The sequence below is a fragment of the Oncorhynchus mykiss genome, chromosome 22 (assembly GCF_057628025.1).
Source record: "Oncorhynchus mykiss isolate SJ-2025 chromosome 22, ASM5762802v1, whole genome shotgun sequence".
NCBI lineage: Eukaryota > Metazoa > Chordata > Actinopteri > Salmoniformes > Salmonidae > Oncorhynchus > Oncorhynchus mykiss.
Window position 1 is genome coordinate 6,084,673 of NC_143043.1, and position 17,545 is coordinate 6,102,217.

At 43.0% G+C, this 17,545-nt stretch overlaps 1 pseudogene; it reads left to right on the forward strand.

Annotated features, from left to right (window-relative positions):
* Nucleotides 1-13,891: 13,891 nt before the first annotated feature.
* LOC149972767 (general transcription factor II-I repeat domain-containing protein 2-like) lies at nt 13,892-16,182 on the forward strand (annotated as a pseudogene).
* The last annotated feature ends 1,363 nt before the right edge of the window (nt 16,183-17,545 follow it).

Genomic DNA, 17,545 nt, shown 5'->3' on the forward strand with positions numbered 1-17,545 from the left:
ACGCAGAGTGATGCGGGCGATGGAGATGGGGGTGTCAACCGGGGGTCTGGGCAGGTGTAGTGTTGGAGGTTTGTGTGCGTCTGTATTTTGTTGTGTGTATGTTTTATATCATAAAAAAATACAATCATAAATAAAATCTAAAAAAAACTTTTACAAGTAAAATATAACACCAGAATTGGATGACCTTCCCTTAGATATAAATCAACACAACAACAAAAACACTAGATCTGGAGAAATGTGAGAGAGGTCTATCTCTAAACCTGCATTGTATTAGTCATAACAAATAATGGCAATGCACTGTTCTACACATATCCACGAGTGTTGTGACAATACAAACAAAGCTGAGAGAGCGTGAACGACTACTACTACTGGTAGTACGACTACTGGCTATGTTAGCCAGTAAATTAGTCTAGGTTACGTTTTGCTGGCATTGTTTCAAAGCTTTTAAGCAGAGAGAACAGATAGCATAGGTACTAAAATCACAAAATGTAGTGGGGTGTTACTGCGGAGAAACAGGAACGGTAAAGAGTGGGAAGAAGACTAGGGTCTCAGCTCAGGTTCAAGTATTCTCATATGTCCTGTCAAGTTGTCCCTCAAACATGCCTGTATGTTCTATCAACCAGCCTACATACCATCTGAGTGAGTAAACTATGAGAGCGAAGGAGAGAGAGAGAGTGAGGGAAGTCATGCAGAAGAACAGCTCCTGACATAACCTTTTGGTTGTTAAGAGTGAGATTGACACGATTAAATTAGCAAAAAATGTATAGGTAATCAAATTGTACAACTGAAGATCGACACAGGAGGTAAAGATTGCCAGAGAGTGAGTTAAAAGACCAATCTTAATCATGGTAGCTAGCCACATTCAAATCTGTCAGCTAGCTTACCGTCTAGCTCCAACTGTTTACTAGTGGTAACCATAGCAACATGGCCACTGAGGCAGCGCTAGCAGCCACAGCAGCAACAGACACTGAGAGACTTTCACCCCCTTTTTTTGAATACCCAGCAGAAATCAAATCAGAGAAGGGAAGAATACATTTTAAACACAGAATTCTGAGGGAGAACCCAGAAACGTTGTTTGCCGACTGCTCACAAAACAGGACTGTTACAAACCTGTTATTTTACACAGACCGCCTGGCATACAGCTGGAACCAGACATTTCAGCTATACCACAAAAAAAGACACCTGCAAGGGAAGGCAAATCTACATTTTTTTAGGACAGCGATAAGGACCAGGAAAACAGGTTTCTGACGGTAAACATGTACCAGAACCACACTGTCATGGTCCAGGGCAGTGAGGCTGCACTCAGCTCTGTTGTGCAGGACTTCTCCACCCTAAAAAAGATAGCGGAAAGCAAAAAATAAATGGATAGCACCCCGACCTCTCCCCTCACCTCAGGCACCCCAACAGCAGGAGCCCAGGCCCAGACCTACACAACAGGTCTATCCTCCCCCCTGCCTGCCTACAACCACCAGAGCCAAGACCACACCACCTCCAGACTGCTGAGAGACAGGCTGGCTCTGTTAGAGGTAAGGGTTACTGAGCTGAAGGAGCAGCCCCCCAGCCACACCACCTCCAGCCTGCTGAGAGACAGGCTGGCTCTGTTAGAGGTAAGGGTTACTGAGCTGAAGGAGCAGCCCCCCAACTACACCACCACCAGCCCAGACAGAGCTTCTACAGGACCAGATCAACCAGTGCAGGACCCATCTGAAGAACTGTCCAGGAGCTGAGAGAGCCTTACCACAGCGCTTGATGTAAAGGCCACCATGAGGAGAGAGTTGGTTCAGGTAAAGGAGGAGATGGAAAAAGAGCTGCCTGTCATCAAGCGAGTGCTACAGCACAGAGAACAGACTGTAGACACTCCCAGAGAGAAGCTGCAGCCCCTCACCACCCCCAACACCCCCATTGACCCACCTTACACCCCCCCCCCCCCCCCCCCATCAGCCAACACTGTATCCACACCCCCAGTCAACAAGGAGACTCACATGGGGACATCTACTACAAAGAGAAGCTCTCTGGCACCCCCTGATACACCCCCACATGTACACAGACCCTGTGTACTCCAGCCCCAGACCGTAAACGCACTAATCTGGTAAAACCCACTGAGGTGGCCATCCTCATTGACTCAAATGTGAAATTCATCCAAGAAGATAAACTCTTCCCCCAACACAAGGTGTCCAAAATATGGTGCCCAAAAACACAGGATGCACTCCACATCCTGTCCCAGCCTGACTTTGGCACACCAGGCCACATTGTTATTCACACCGGCACCAACAACCTGCAAGAGGAGCAGGAGAGAGTAGGCAGCTTGGTCAACAGAGTAGCAGAGAGGGCCTCTGAGTGGTTCCCCAACTCCCACATCACCATCTCCACTCTGCTGCCCCGCAAAGACTTTCATCCCCGTTCCATTCAGAAAGTCAACGCTGACATCACCAGAGGGTGTGGCCTACTCCCGAACGTGCACGTTGCTCACCACCTAACAATCACCCCAGGGCATCTGCACTACCACTCCCACCTGAGGAAGCAGACAGTAGGGATGTTTGCCAAGTCTCTAAAGGACGTGGCACTTGGTAGACAAACACCCCATGCCGCAGCAGACCCAGCGCACCCCACAGGCCCCACCCACCACCAGAGAATCACCACTTCCATCGGCTTAGCCAGACTGGACCGGGCCCAGCCTACTACCACGCACCAGGCCACCACCCCTACCAGACCAGAGAGGAAGCCCCAAGGCCCAGAACTGGCCCTCCTCCACTCCACAGGGCCAAAATACCACAACCAGCGCAGCTATGCAGAGGTCGTCAGAGGACAGGAGAACCCTGTAGGATTGAGTGAGATTAAACAGCTCCTCCAATACATCTGCTCTAAACTGCACTAAACACACACACACACCTATTGTACTAGAATTTAATTGTTCAATGAATAGGAATATTTATATATACACAACAGAAAGAATGTTAGCTGTTATCCTGTTTATCTCACTCACTCACATCAACCTTTGGACTGAAGACTTCCCCACCCTTGAGGAAGAGATGTGCCATTTTCAGGCCCAGGGAAATGTGCTCATCTGTGGGGACACAAATGCGCGCACAGGAACACTACCTGATCTAACGAGCACACGAGGGGACAGCTTTATTACAGGCCATACTGTTTCTAACTGTCTTAATCTCCTCCATAGAAACAACAGTGACAGCACCGTCAACAAAAACAGAAGGGATCTGTTGCAGCTCTGTAGAAGCCTGGGTCTGTACTAGAGGTTGACCGATTAATCGGAATGGCCGATTAATTAGGGCCGATTTTAAGTTATCATAACAATCGTAATCAGTATTTTCGGATGCCGTTTTTTTTTTTTACAACTTTATTTAACGAGGCAAGTCAGTTAAGAACACATTCTTATCTTCAATGACGGCCTAGGAACGGTGGGTTAACTGCCTTGTTCAGGGGCAGAACGACAGATTTTTACCTTGTCAGCTCAGGGATTCAATCTTGCAACCTTAAGGTTAACTAGTCCAACGCTCTAACCACCTGCCTCACGAGGAGCCTGCCTGTTACGCAAATGCAGTATGAAGCCAAGGTAAGTTGCTAGCTAACATTAAACTTATCTTATAAAAAAAACAATCAATCAATCATAATCACTAGTTATAACTACACGTGGTTGATGATATTACTAGTTTATCGATCGTGTTCTGCGTTGCATATAATCGGTGCGCATTTGCGAAAAAGGACTGTCGTTACTCCAACGTGAACCTAACCATAAACATCAATGCCTTTCTTAAAGAAGTATATATTTTTAAACCTGCACATTTAGTTAAAAGAAAGATTAGCAAGCAATATTAACCAGGTGAAATTTTGTCACTTCTCTTGCGTTCATTGCACGCAGAGTCAGGGTATATGCAACAGTTTGGGCAGTAGGCACCGGATACACTGGGCCGTGGAGGCGCACTGGGGGTATCGAGCGTAGCGCCTGCACAACTCGCCCTGGCTGGATGGTTACATTCGCCTGGCAAAGGCGGGGCGCTGGCACAGGACGCACTGGGCTGTGCAGACGCACCGGAGTCAGTGCGTAGAGCCGGCGCAGGATATCCTGGGACGTAGAGACTAGAGGTCGACCGATTAATCGGAATGGCCGATTTCAAGTTTTCATAACAATCGGAAATCTGTATTTTTGGGCGCCGATTTTTGTAATATTTTTTTTTTATACCTTTATTTAACTAGCTAAGTCAGTTAAGAAAACATTCTTATTTTCAATGACGGCCTAGGAACGGTCGGTTTACTGCCTCGTTCAGGGGCAGACAGATGTTTACCTTGTCAGCTCCGGGGATCCAATCTTGCAACCGTACAGTTAACGAGTCCAACGCAATAACGACCTGCCTCTCTCTCGTTGCACTCCACACTCCTGTTACGCGAATGCAGTAAGGCAAGGTAAGTTGCTAGCTAGCATTAAACTTATCTTATAAAAAACAATCAATCATAATCACTAGTTAACGACACATGGTTGATGATATTATCTAGCATGTTCTGCGTTGAATATAATCTGACTAAGCATATAAGTATCTAAGTATCTGACTGAGTGGTGGTAGGCAGAAGCAAGGGCGTAAACATTCATTCAAACACTTTCGTGCGTTTTGCCAGCAGCTCTTCGTTGTGCGTCAAGCATTGCGCTGTTTATGACTTTAAGCCTATCAACTCCCAAGATGAGGCTGGTGTAACCAAAGTGAAATGGCTAGCTAGTAAGCGCGCACTAATAGCGTTTCAATCGTCACTCGCTCTGAGCCTTCTAGTAGTTGTTCCCCTTGCTCTGCATGGGTAACGCTGCTTCGAGGGTGGCTGTTGTCGTTGTGTTCCTGGTTCGAATCCAGGTAGGAGCGAGGAGAGAGACGGAAGCAATACCGTTACTGGCAATACTAAAGTGCCTATAAGAACATCCAATAGTCAACGGTTAATGAAATACAAATGGTATAGAGGGAAATAGTCCTATAATAACTACAACCTAAAACTTCTTACCTGGGAATATTGAAGACTATGTTCTAATGTTCTGAGCAAGGAACTAAAACGTTAGCTTTCTTACATAGCACATATTGCACTTTTACTTTCTTCTCCAACACTTTGTTTTTCCATTATTTAAACCAAATTGAACATGTTTCATTATTTACTTGAGGCTAAATTGATTTTATTGATGTATTATATTAAGTTAAACTAAAAGTGTTTATTCAGTATTGTTGTAATTGTCATTATTACAAATAAATACAAATCGGCATCGGATTTTTTTGTCCTCCAGTAATCGGTATCGGCATTGAAAAATCATAATCGGTCAACCTCTAGTAGAGATGCACTGGCGGCCAGATGCGCTGACCAGTACCACCTTCCCTACGGTAAGCACAAGGAGTTGGCTCAGGTCTCCAACCTGACTCAGCCAATCTCCTCGTGTGCTCCCCCCAAAATTGTTTGAGTGGACTCCCGGTCTTTCGTGCCAGCCGTGACCCTGTGTAATCCTGGGCCCTTTTACTCGCTGCTTCCACAGCAGGTGATCCTTTCCCGCCAGGATCTCCTCCCACATCCAGGAACCTTTCCCATTCAGGATGTCCTCCCATGTCCAGTCCTCCTTACCACGCACGCTCCGTTTGTGGTGGGTAGTTCTGTCACGATCGTTGTATGGAATGGACCAAGGTGCAGCATGGTGATCGTACATTTTCCTTTAATATTATAAATGTCGCCGAAAAAAACAAGACACAACAAGAAACAACAAGAAACAACAAGAAACAACAAGAAACAACAAGAAACAACAAGAAACAACTGTGAAGCTGACTAGGGCTATACAGGCCACTAACACAGACAACTATCCACAACTAAGGTGGAAAAACAGGCTGCCTAAGTATGATTCCCAATCAGAAACAACGATAGACAGCTGTGCCTAATTGAGAACCATACCCGGCCAAAACATAGAAACAGAAAACATAGAAATAAAGAAACTAGAATGCACACCCAAGTCACAACCTGCCCAAACCAAAATATAGAAGAAAGGCCTCTCCATTGCCAGGGCGTAACAACGTCAAAAGAAGCACAATTGAAATTGATAAAAAACAAAACAAAAAAGATAAACAGATGACACTGGTTTGATGCAGACTGTAAAATTATAAGGAAAAAACTTAGAACACTATCCAACCAAAAGCACAGAGACCCAAATAATGACGAATTACGCCTTCATTACTGTGAGACTTTAAAACTCTATAAACGTACACTCAGAACCTGACACTAATTGAGGAGTCCATAAACACACACAACTTCTGGCCAAATTGGAAGAAAAAAAAAAACATCTAAACGAGGAATTTGCGATACAAAATGGTGACATATGGACAACCCATTTTAAAAACTCTACAACACCGTTCAAATTGTCACAAACGCAGAACAACGCCAAATTCATGAGAAGTTGAATGGATTAGAAAAAGCTATAAAGGACAATCAAAATCCATTGGACTCCCCAATTACTAACGAGGAGCTCTATAAGAAACTTCAGGCTCTCAAATTTAAAAACACATGCGGACCTGATGGCATCCTAAATGAGATGCTCAAACTCACTAGTGCAACATTTAAATTGGCTATATTAAAACGGTTTAATTTGATCCTGAGTGTAGGTTATTTCTCTGACATCTGGAATCAAGGACTCATAACCCCAATCTTTAAAAACGGAGACAAATTTGACCCTAACAATTATAGAGCCATTTTTGTGAACAGTAACCTGGGGAAGGTTTTCTGTAGTATTATAAATGTAAGAGTTCTAAACTTCCTTAATAAGCACAATGTCTTGAGTAAAAGCCAAGTTGGATTTATGCCAAAACATCGCACAACTGATCATATTCACACCCTACACACCCTGATAGATAAACATGTCCACCAAAATAATACCAAAATATACGCTTGCTTTATCAACTTCCAAAAGCATTTGATTCTATTTGGCATACAGGACTGTTCTACAAAGTTACTGAACGTGGTGTAGGGGGTAAAACATATGACATAATTAAATCAATGTATACTGGCAATACGTGCAGCATTAAAATTGGCAAGAAAATAACAGAATTCTTTGAACAGGGGCTTGGCCTTCGTCAGGGTTGCAATCTGAGCCCTGCACTCTTCAATATTTACATCAACGAATTGGCCACTATTCTAGAAAAATCCTCAGCCCCTGGTGTTAGTCTCCACAATTCAGAAGTTAAATGCCTCCTCTTCGCAGATGACCTATGCCTGCTGTCACCCACAGCACAAGGCCTACAGTAGAGCCTGGACCTGCAGTACTGCCAGACCTGGGCCCTGGCAGTAAACCCCCAAAATACTAGAAATAATGATTTTCCAGAGAAGATCCAGATCTCAGGGAATTAGACCAAAGTTCTCAATTGGTACAAAATATATAGAGTACTGCACACACTACAATTAATTAGGTTTAAAAATAAGCTCACCTGGACACCTTAATGAGGCAGGGAATGAACTGAGAGAGAAAGCATGCAGGGCATTCTACGCCATTAAAAAGCCAATTCAAATTGAAATACCTATTAAAATTTGGCTAAAACTAATTGAATATGTCATTGAACCAATTGCACTTCATGGCAGCGAGATGTGGGGTCCACTTGCAAAACAGCCTTGCCATTGAGAAGGGTAGACACAGGAAAACATGGCTCTCTGTAGAGGAAAGGCTGTGCAACCACTGCACAACAGCAGAACCTGAGACGGAACTGCATTTCCTGACAAAATGTCAAAAATATAAAACAATTAGAGAGTGTCATTTTCCCAAATTTGAAACCCTTATTCAAGGTTTCAAAGACCTCTCTGATGAGAGTAGGCTACCTGTCCAGTTGGGGAAGGACGCAGAGAGCTGTGGGTTGGCAGCGCCCTACATTGCTGCCTGCCATAGAGAGAGAGAGAGAGAGAGAGAGAGAGAGAGAGAGAGAGAGAGAGAGAGACACATTTGTGGCCTGCAGGAGGTCATTTTGCAGGGCTCGGGCATGCTCCTCCTTGCACAAAGGCGGAGGTAGCGGTCCTGCTGCTGGGTTGTTGCCCTCCTACGGCCTCCTCCACGTCTCCTGATGTACTGGCCTGTCTCCTGGTAGCGCCTCCATGCTCTGGACACTACACTGACAGACACAGCAAACCTTCTTGCCACAGCTCGCATTGATGTGCGATGAGCTGCACTACCTGATTCACTTGTGTGGGTTGTAAGACTCCGTCTCATGCTACCACTAGAGTGAAAGCACCGCCAGCATTCAAAAGTGACCAAAACATCAGCCAGGAAGCATAGGAACTGAGAAGTGGACTGTGGTTTTTTGCACAACAGCATGTGAAATGTATTGTCAATCAGTGTTGCTTCCTAAGTGGACAGTTTGATTTCACAGAAGTGTGATTGACTTGGAGTTACATTGTGTTGTTTAAGTGTTCCCTTTTATTTTTTTGAGCAGTGTATATAGTGAAACATTAAAGTTATCCTTTTTAGATAAAACTGCACTAAATATATTCACGTCACCAAATAACTGATTTAAAACACTGTTTTGCAATGACTGTTAGTAGTCTCAACAACCCTTTGTAGGGTTGTTGAGGACAGTGAATTTTTGTCCTCCTCTGGGTACATTGACTTCAATACAAAACCTAGGAGGCTCACCCCCCTCCATAGGCTTACTCAGTAATTATGACAATTTCTAGAGGACTCAAAGAGAGAAAGACAATGGTTGAACAGTTAAGAACAAATACATTTCTAGAATTTAGCCTTCTCAACAACCTGACTCAAACGGAGAGGAATGTATTTGTTACTAGCTGGCTAAGGCTTTCCAACACTCCAACTTTTCCAACACTCAAGGTGAGCTTTTGTTTTTATTAAATCATTGCCACCGGGGCCCGCTGGTGTAACTGCTAAACTGCTTGCTGTACACTAGTGCGTGATTGTACACATGGATTGGATTGTGGTTTTTGTAGGCTGTGTGTAGAGGTTATGGTATGAAGGTTTGGCTTGGAGAGGTTTTTTCGCCTTGTCACAGGACAGCTGTTTTGCACTGAAGTCCACAAGCAAAGGGAACATGTGAGAGGAAGAGATGTGGTGATGTTGATGGTATGGCTGCTATGAAAGTGAACTGTGCTGCCCAATAATAATAACACAGAAAATTTGGCAGGCTCAGGCCCCCTATTCTTTGGGCTTGATTATATGGTTGTTGTTTTTTAGATACAGTGTACTTTGTTTCCCCACACAAAAGGCAAGATAATAGAATCCAAGGATTTGAAAAATGCTTTACTTAAAAATATAGCCAGATTCGGAAAGAGATAAAGGAATCTGGGGAGTGTAACCATTTTAATAGCGTTAACACGGTCTATCATAGATAGAGGCAACACTCTCCAGATCTCAATGTTGCGCTTCAACTTCTCTATCATGTCGAGGTAGTTACATTTCTAAATCAATGTAAGGTCCTTGGGGATGACAACACCTAAATATTTAATTTTGTCTCCAGTGATTTAAAAGGTATGTGTTTAATGAACTCTGGGTTTAAGTCACCTTTAAAGAGGCATGAATTCACTTTTATCCCAGTTTATTGTGTACCCAGAGAGTTCTCCAAATGATTCGATGAGCTCCAACAGCGGTGGAAGTGACTCTTCCGGGCGTGAGACGAACATGTCATCCGCATCAACCTTGTTTAGCCGAGCAATGGCAGGAACTGAAGCCGTCGGGCACCCATATAGCATTTCAACCCAAGAGACAAAAATCTCGCCCAGACCAAACTCATTCATTCCTGTCAGAGTGTAGTTCCATTCCACTTGGTCTAATGCTTTTTGAGAGTCAAGTGCAAGAATTGCAACTTTAGAAACTTTGTCATTTTTGGAATACATGATATTCATCAGTCGCCTAACGTTGGAAAATGAGAATCTGCTTGCGATAAAACCAGTTTGGCCATTATAATCAAAAGGCATGTATTTAGTCTCTTCGCGAGTATTTTAGTAAACACCTTGAGATCGCATAATAGCTGAGTATAAAGACCCCGGGAGTCTGCGAGTTTCAATAGAGTGTTTAAACATCCTCAACATAAGAGGAGGAACCTTTTCTGAATAAGCTTTGTAAAACACAATACCAAAGCCGTCAGGGCCAGCCGCTTTACTGCAGAGACATCCTCTTCTAAAGTTCTCTGTTTTTAGCCAGCCCCTTTTGAGCAGCTCCGCATAATTTAGGTAGGGAAGGGGAATGGAGGAAATCAGAAATTGACGCGGTATCTGCAGTGGTCTTTGAAGTGTAGAGGTCTTGATGAAACTTTGTGAAACATGCATTCATTTATTTTGGGTTCATAGTAACAGCTCCTGTACAAGATTTCATTATATGAATAGCTCTATTGGCCTGTATACCTCTCAGCTGGCTCGCCAGTAGTTTATCCGGTTTGTCATACAACTCGAAGTGTTTTTGTTTAATCTTTAATAGCATTGTGTTTACTTGGTTTGAGAGAAGAGTAATGTATTCATATTTTAGTTTTATTATGTCATTCAACTTGGAAGACAAGGGCACTTCCATATGGTCTCTCTCAAGCACCGGGAGCTGGACCTCGATTTCTAATAATCTTCTCTGCCTACATTTTTTCATGGTAGCCTCATATGATATTATATGCCCACGCATAACAGCCTTAAATGTCTCCAACGAAGTGGTGTTGGATACATCAGCAGTATCATTCTGGGACATATAGTCCGTAATTAAATGGACTGTTTGTTGGTGAAATTGTTCATCAGTGAGTAATGTTGGATTAAATCGGCAGCTGAATTGAAGCTTTTTTTCTGCCGAATTCCATTTGTAATAAAACGGGACTTCAGATCGGAAATTATTATGGTACTTGAGGTGACGTTAGATGTCAATTTACAGTCTGTTAAAAAGTAGTCAGTTCTTGTGTATGATTTATGCACGTGAGAAGAAAGAATAATCCTTATCCGTATGGTGCTGTAATCTTCAAATATCGACAAGGTTCATTGTTCAAATTAAATTATTCAAGACAGTAGTGGAAGTGGTAGGGCGAGGAAGGAAGCCTATCCATGTAAAGGATGCCAAAATGCAGTTAAAATCTCTGCCTGTAATTAAATGTGTGGTTGATAAATGTTGTAAGAGACTGAAGACATTCTGAAAGAAAGGTAGTCGAAACTCGGTGCATAAAGCTTAAAAAAATGTTACATGTCGTGATAGAATATGGCCTATTACTATAATAAAGCGGCCATTTGGGTCGCTTATAGTTGAACTATGTTTGAATGGGACAGTTTTAATATAGCTACACATCTAGCCTTGGATTAAAAAGTTGATTGATACATCTGTGATACCCAAATACATTTGAATCTCCATTGCTCATTATACTTTGTGAGTTTCTTGTAGAAACATAATATCTCCAGATAAAGATTTCAAATGGGATAATTTTTTTCTTCTTTTGAAATTCGTTCTCAAACCTCGTACATTCCACGAAAGATGGGTAAGTAGTGGAGTTACCAGTAACCATAATAAATAATTATTTGGACCTCAAATACATTAACATTGTAGCAGTAGGTTTGGTGCAACAAGTAAAGAGCAAAGGACAAATGGAAAAACACAAAAAAACATTCTCCACCTCTATCCCCGTCCACTTCCCCGAACGAAGTGGAATATACATTTCCCTTATAAACACTGTGGAGATGCTGGACACGACAGGGAGACATCAGCTTGCTAACCAATTTATAATGAAACTAAATTAAATTAGTGTACCTTCAGGTGGTCCGACTGGGCCCCCTCACCTTTATGTCTATAACAATTGCTCTTGGAAAATAACTGAATTGAGCTAAACAATGTAGTCAATATACATGTCCCTACCTGAACAGGGAAACCGGTCAGGTGCAGTCTTACCCACCTGTTGGACAATGACAGCACTGTCATATCTAAAAATGGCATCCGTACTACCTATCATGGTGAACAGCTACTCGGGACGGCCCTATCGGTCCTAGGCGTTGGTGGCTTTAGTAGTAATCCTGTCAATGAAAGACTTGACATCCTGTGGTTTTTCGAACACCTTCTCTACCGTACCATAGGTAAGAATCAGCCGAGCAGGGAAGAGGAGGCCGTGTCTGATTCCCGCATCTCTGAGTTTCTTCCTAGCCCCATCAAAGGCCTGGCGCTGCTTGGTTACCTCAGCCATGTAGTCTGGGTATATGTTAACTCGAGCTCCGTTAAAGGATGGGGAATTGCTGGCAGAATCTTTTCCTTTGTGGTGCGGTGCGCTCTGTCCACTTTTAGGCCTTGGGGGAAATTGTCAATCCCTAACAGTTTTGATATGAGTTCTGCCACAAACTGTGTTGGTCTGCCCTTCTCAATTTTTTCTTCCAAGACTGTGATTTTGATATTCAAACGCCTTGAACGTCCCTCAAGGTCAATTCGCTTGTTTAACAGCTTTGTTTGCTGTTATTAGCTCTTCATACGGTCTTTTGATGGTGGTGATGCGTGTCTCAAGGTAACCTGCCTTTCCTTCCAGATCAATAATGCGAGTTGTATGGTCAGCCAAGGGGTTTGCACTGATTGTAAGGATGAGTCGAGATTAAATCGAGCGTGTCCTCTTCCATTTTCTCGATAGCTGCTAATATAATAGTTGGTGAGGGTTAGCAATGCTTGTCATTATGGCCAGGCTAACGCAAGCTTCGCCATCCTTGTCTTGTGCTGTGGTAAGGAATTTGCCGTCTTTCTTTCCGGTTGTTTTTGGATTAATTAGTTTCCACTTGGCCGTGTTTCTCAGAGTTGCTCATTGTAGCAGTTTGGTCAAGGCAAAAGTAGAATTTAAATCAAATGTAAGCAAGGGTGAGGAGGAGGTTGTCGGACAAGTGTCTACTCCATGTGGTGCACACTAGCGCCCCCTACCAGCATCTTTGTTAATATGGCTTGTTAAAAAAAATGGACTCTGAATACCGTATATTCAAAGACAAGTGGACGGAACAGTGTTTATTCCTTCTCCCTGCAACTAGCACAAAACCAATGTGCCAGATATGCATTGAGTCCGTAGCTCTCGTAAAAAGTGCCAATGTTAATCACCATTATGACACCAGGCATTATCAAGAGGGGGGGGGGGGGGGGGGACGACGACGACAGGTCAAGGGCAGGTAGAGGTCAGTAATCCAGAGCAGAGTCCGAATGGTACAGGCAGGTTCAGGCAGGCATAGGTCAGTAATCCAGGGTGGTGTGACAAGGTACAGAACTGTAGGCAGACTCAGGGCAGACAGAATGGTCAAAACCAGGAAAACAGGAACTAAAGCAAGACAGGTGCATGGGAAACCCTGCTGGTAGGCTTGACGAAATAAAAACAAATTGGCAACAGACAAAATGAGAACACAGATATAAATGCACCAGTGATAATGGGGAAGATGGGCGACACCTGGAAGGGGTGGAGACCAGCACAAAGACAGGTGAAACAGATCAGGGTGTGACAGGCATAGTAAATTCGATCAGACATATCCCCTGAAGAAGGAGGTGAGAACACATATTAACCAACTCAAATCCCAATATGAGAGGTCCACCAAAGTCCTTGTCAATTCCCTGACAGCCCAACAACGCTCAATGGAGTGTTCACTGAGGATAGCTTAGGTTTTGGGAAAACACAAAAAACTATTTTCAGATGCTGAGATGGTAAAATAATGCATGTGTGAAGTTGCTGACACCTTGCTAACTGAAATATTAGCTGTAGATTTAACTTCACAACTTGATGAGGCCATTCGGGAATGCACCATGCAATTCATTTGCTGCGAATGAATCAATAGATAACACTGGTAATGGCCAGCTTCTGAAGTTTGTCAGATGTTATAATGAAACAAAGAAAGAATTCTGCGAGGAGCTGTTGGGCATAACACATCTATAGGCATGGGGAGGGGATATCCATGAGGGATAGGGATGTTGACAAAAAGGGGAATAGATCTGAAGTCAGAGGTCTCCATCACCACATATGGAGCTTCAGACATGATAGGAAGAGGGAGGGGACTGGTTGCACGTTTGAAAGAGGACCACCCTGACCTGACATCATATCATTGCATCATCCATCAATCTTTCCTGTGTGCCAGTCTGGGAAAATAGTATTCTGAGGTCATGACAACGATGATGACACTGATTCACTTTTTGAGAGCAACATCATCCCTAAAACACCACCTGCTACGAGGCATTCTTACAGGGGCCAATACCAGTTTTGATGACTTACTATTAAGAATGTACCGATATAGACTTTTTGGCCGATACCGATATTTTCCATGCCAAAGAACCCGATACCGATAAGCGCTATTTAAAGTTTTAGCGGCCTTTTAATCATTCTAGTACAGTTAAATAGTTGAAACACACACACACACACTGACCAAAAATGTAATTTGTTGGCATTGACGTATGTCCCCATTACCAGTAAAACATAATCAAAACCTATTTCTTTCACTTAGTTGCTGTGCTGTTTGGTAGTTAATTTGTTCAGTCGTTTCATTCTCAATCAGGATTTCATCATACATGTCAAGCAGTGAAGTTTCAGCTCCGTCTGTCCGTGGCCTCTTCTGTCATGGGTCCTCTTTGTCGGTGCGCACTGACAATGTGTCCATTTCCATCCTAGGTAACCCTGTTCCTTGTCTGCGTCGAAGTAGCGGTCCTTGTACCTAGCATCGAGCATGGTGGCGACGCAGTAAAGAGGCTCAGAGAGAATGCCACTGAACCGCTTGTTCACAGCCTCTAGTACAGTACTTTGCAAGTGTTAACCCCACGGTATGTGTCGGCAGTTTTGTTGAGCAGGTATTTCAGTCCATGACAGAGGGTATCACGTCTGCTGCAGACGCAGTTGATGAGCTTATTTCTCCAGTCAGTTGTTCGAATAGAGCTTGGAGTTTGTTCATGTTTACGAATTTCAAATGTTCTCAAATGCCATTGAAATGGCAGCAGCGGTATGAGAACCAGCACATTCTTGAGCATGCAATACGACTTTCCTCAGTACGGAATCCTCGTCGACCCACTGTGCTGTCAGACTCAGCATGCTCATGGTGCTGACATCGCTGGTCAGTAGTGAAGCTAATAGCAGTGACGCCATGTTTCTTGGCAAGTAGCTCATGGATGTGCGTTTCAACAACGGTAGGGCAACATCTGAAAAATAACGCCTACTTGGTGTACCGGGGCTCGAGGTGCTCAACCAGTCGACGAAAGCCAACATCATCCACGACAGAGAACGGTTGATTGTCAAAGGCAATCAAATCCATTATCTTGGCGTTAATGGATTTCACCTTTGAGTTGTCTCGCTGAAATGTTCTTTCTCTTTCAACTGACTGCTTGACTTGAAATTGTTTAGTTGTTGAAAGTCAGCGCTTCAAAAAAAATTCTGCTTTTGTTCTAAGAAGTCGCTGAACATCTGGGGGATAATGCGCATTCAAATGACTAATTAGGTTGTATTGAAACATTTCACTTTCTCCCCTAATAGCAGCACAAACGTTGAGTATGGCCTTTGTTATCTTTTGAAACTTCAAAATGTATCCACACAACAGATATTGTGGGCTAGGATGCTGTGTTGCACGCATAGCACAGTATTTTTTGTGGCATCATTACGTCATCTACCTATGTTATACAGGTATGCATAGGTAAGCTTTGACAGCGGTTTTGCACATCGGCATTAAAATAGACATGTGGCCGATGCTGATGTTGGCATTTTTAGCTAATATTGTCAGATTCCGAGGTTTTGGAACGCTTTTGGGCCATTCAGGAGAAAATCAAATCATTCTTATCAAAGCAAAAGAGCAACTCAGTTTTCTGAGTTTTTGGAAGACGAGAAGATGGAAACAGGTGCATTTTTGACAAACATTACATCACACCTTAATCAACGGAATGTTAAGTTGCAGGGACGGGACAACACAGTGTGTGATATGATAACAGCAGTCTGGGCTTTCCAGAAGAAATTTGAGCTTTTCAAGAATGATCTCCAGGGAGAACTTGTCCACTTCCCCAATCTTCTGGTGGTGCAAACACAGGGAAACAAAGATGTTCCCAAACATGTTAATTTCCTCAAGAAGTTGATGGATAACTTCAAGGCTTGCTTTGATGACTTCAATGTTGGAAGAGAACTGCTGATTCTCCTCCAGACCCCCTTCTTGGTCACAAATGTGACAAAGTTGTCAGAAGAACCAAAACAGACCTTCAGATGGGTAGATGTTGCATCACTGCAAATGTAGTTGATTGTGTTGCAAGAAACTGTGGCTTTGAAGGAGCATGCTGGTGTTTGTGACCCTGTCAATTTCTGGGGAAAGATGGTACCTTCAGCTGATGTCCCTGTTCTCAAGAAACTGGCACTATACATCCTGACCATGTTTGGCTCCACATACACCTGTGAATCAGCCTTCTCCACAATTAATTAACTTTATTAAAAACAAATACCGCACCAGGCTCACCAATAAACACCTGCACCAGTGTTTCAGAGTGGCTCTCACACCATGTGTGCCAAAGTTCAAAGCATAGACAGAAAGTGACATTTCTCTCATTAATGCAAGGCTGTGACGGCCCCTCCCTGGGTTTTGCTGTGCTTACTTCCTGCAGGAGATTGGTGGGCGGAGTAGGAGAGGTGGTCGGTGCTGGGAGGGTCGTCAGTGCTCATAGGGCACACCTGTGAAAGCTCAGCTTTGGGATAAAGCCACTGTTTCCCCATTCAGTAAGAGATTCCACTCTCCATGCATACCTTTGGTTGTTTCATTTTGGCTTTGGCAGTTGATACCTAATTTACTGACCTTCATGCCCCATCTGATTATTGTTGTGAGGGTTTACTTTATTTATGGAATACATTAATTTAGTTATTCCTTTACTGTGTGTGGTTTCCCATTGTTTGTTACAATCTTGAGGCAGGTTGTAACAAAGGCCCAGTGACTTATACATGAATATTGCAAGGCCCACAGTGACGTTCTGTGCATTAATATTTTTGTTCAACTGTCCTTTGTTCTTAAAAAAAACAAATAATTCAAGGCCCATGTACAATCGTTCACAGTGCACATGTTGCATAGACAATTATGCAACCATTTTTGTTCTTCAGCAATGTTGATGCAATTAGAAATATGTAATTAATTCAAATTTTTGGTCTCATTTAATGTACATTTTTATATAACGTTTCCTAAGTCATAGATGACTATGTTTGTTATTGCGCTGTACCACAGCGCTGATGAAGGACAATGTCTATCCGGACCTTTGCCACCTAGGAAATATGTGTCGCTGGACCTTTGCAAATAGTGGTTGAGTACTCTTGGGCTAGATATTGTTCTAAATGTAATATCTGTGCCTTTTACACATGTGTGCATGTTCAACTATTCTACCCTAATGTTGATGTTACAATAGTACAGTTCAACTGTAGTTCAAACTGTACAATAGAGTATAACTTATTATTTTGTCTTATAGACAATACTATGTGATGCCTGGGCTTCTTTCTGAAGTGGATTCTATGCTGAACAAAAATATAAACGCAACATGCAACAATTCAAATGGTTTTACTGAGTTACAGTTCATATAAGTAAATCAGTCAATTTAAATAAACTCATTAGGACCTAATCTAGG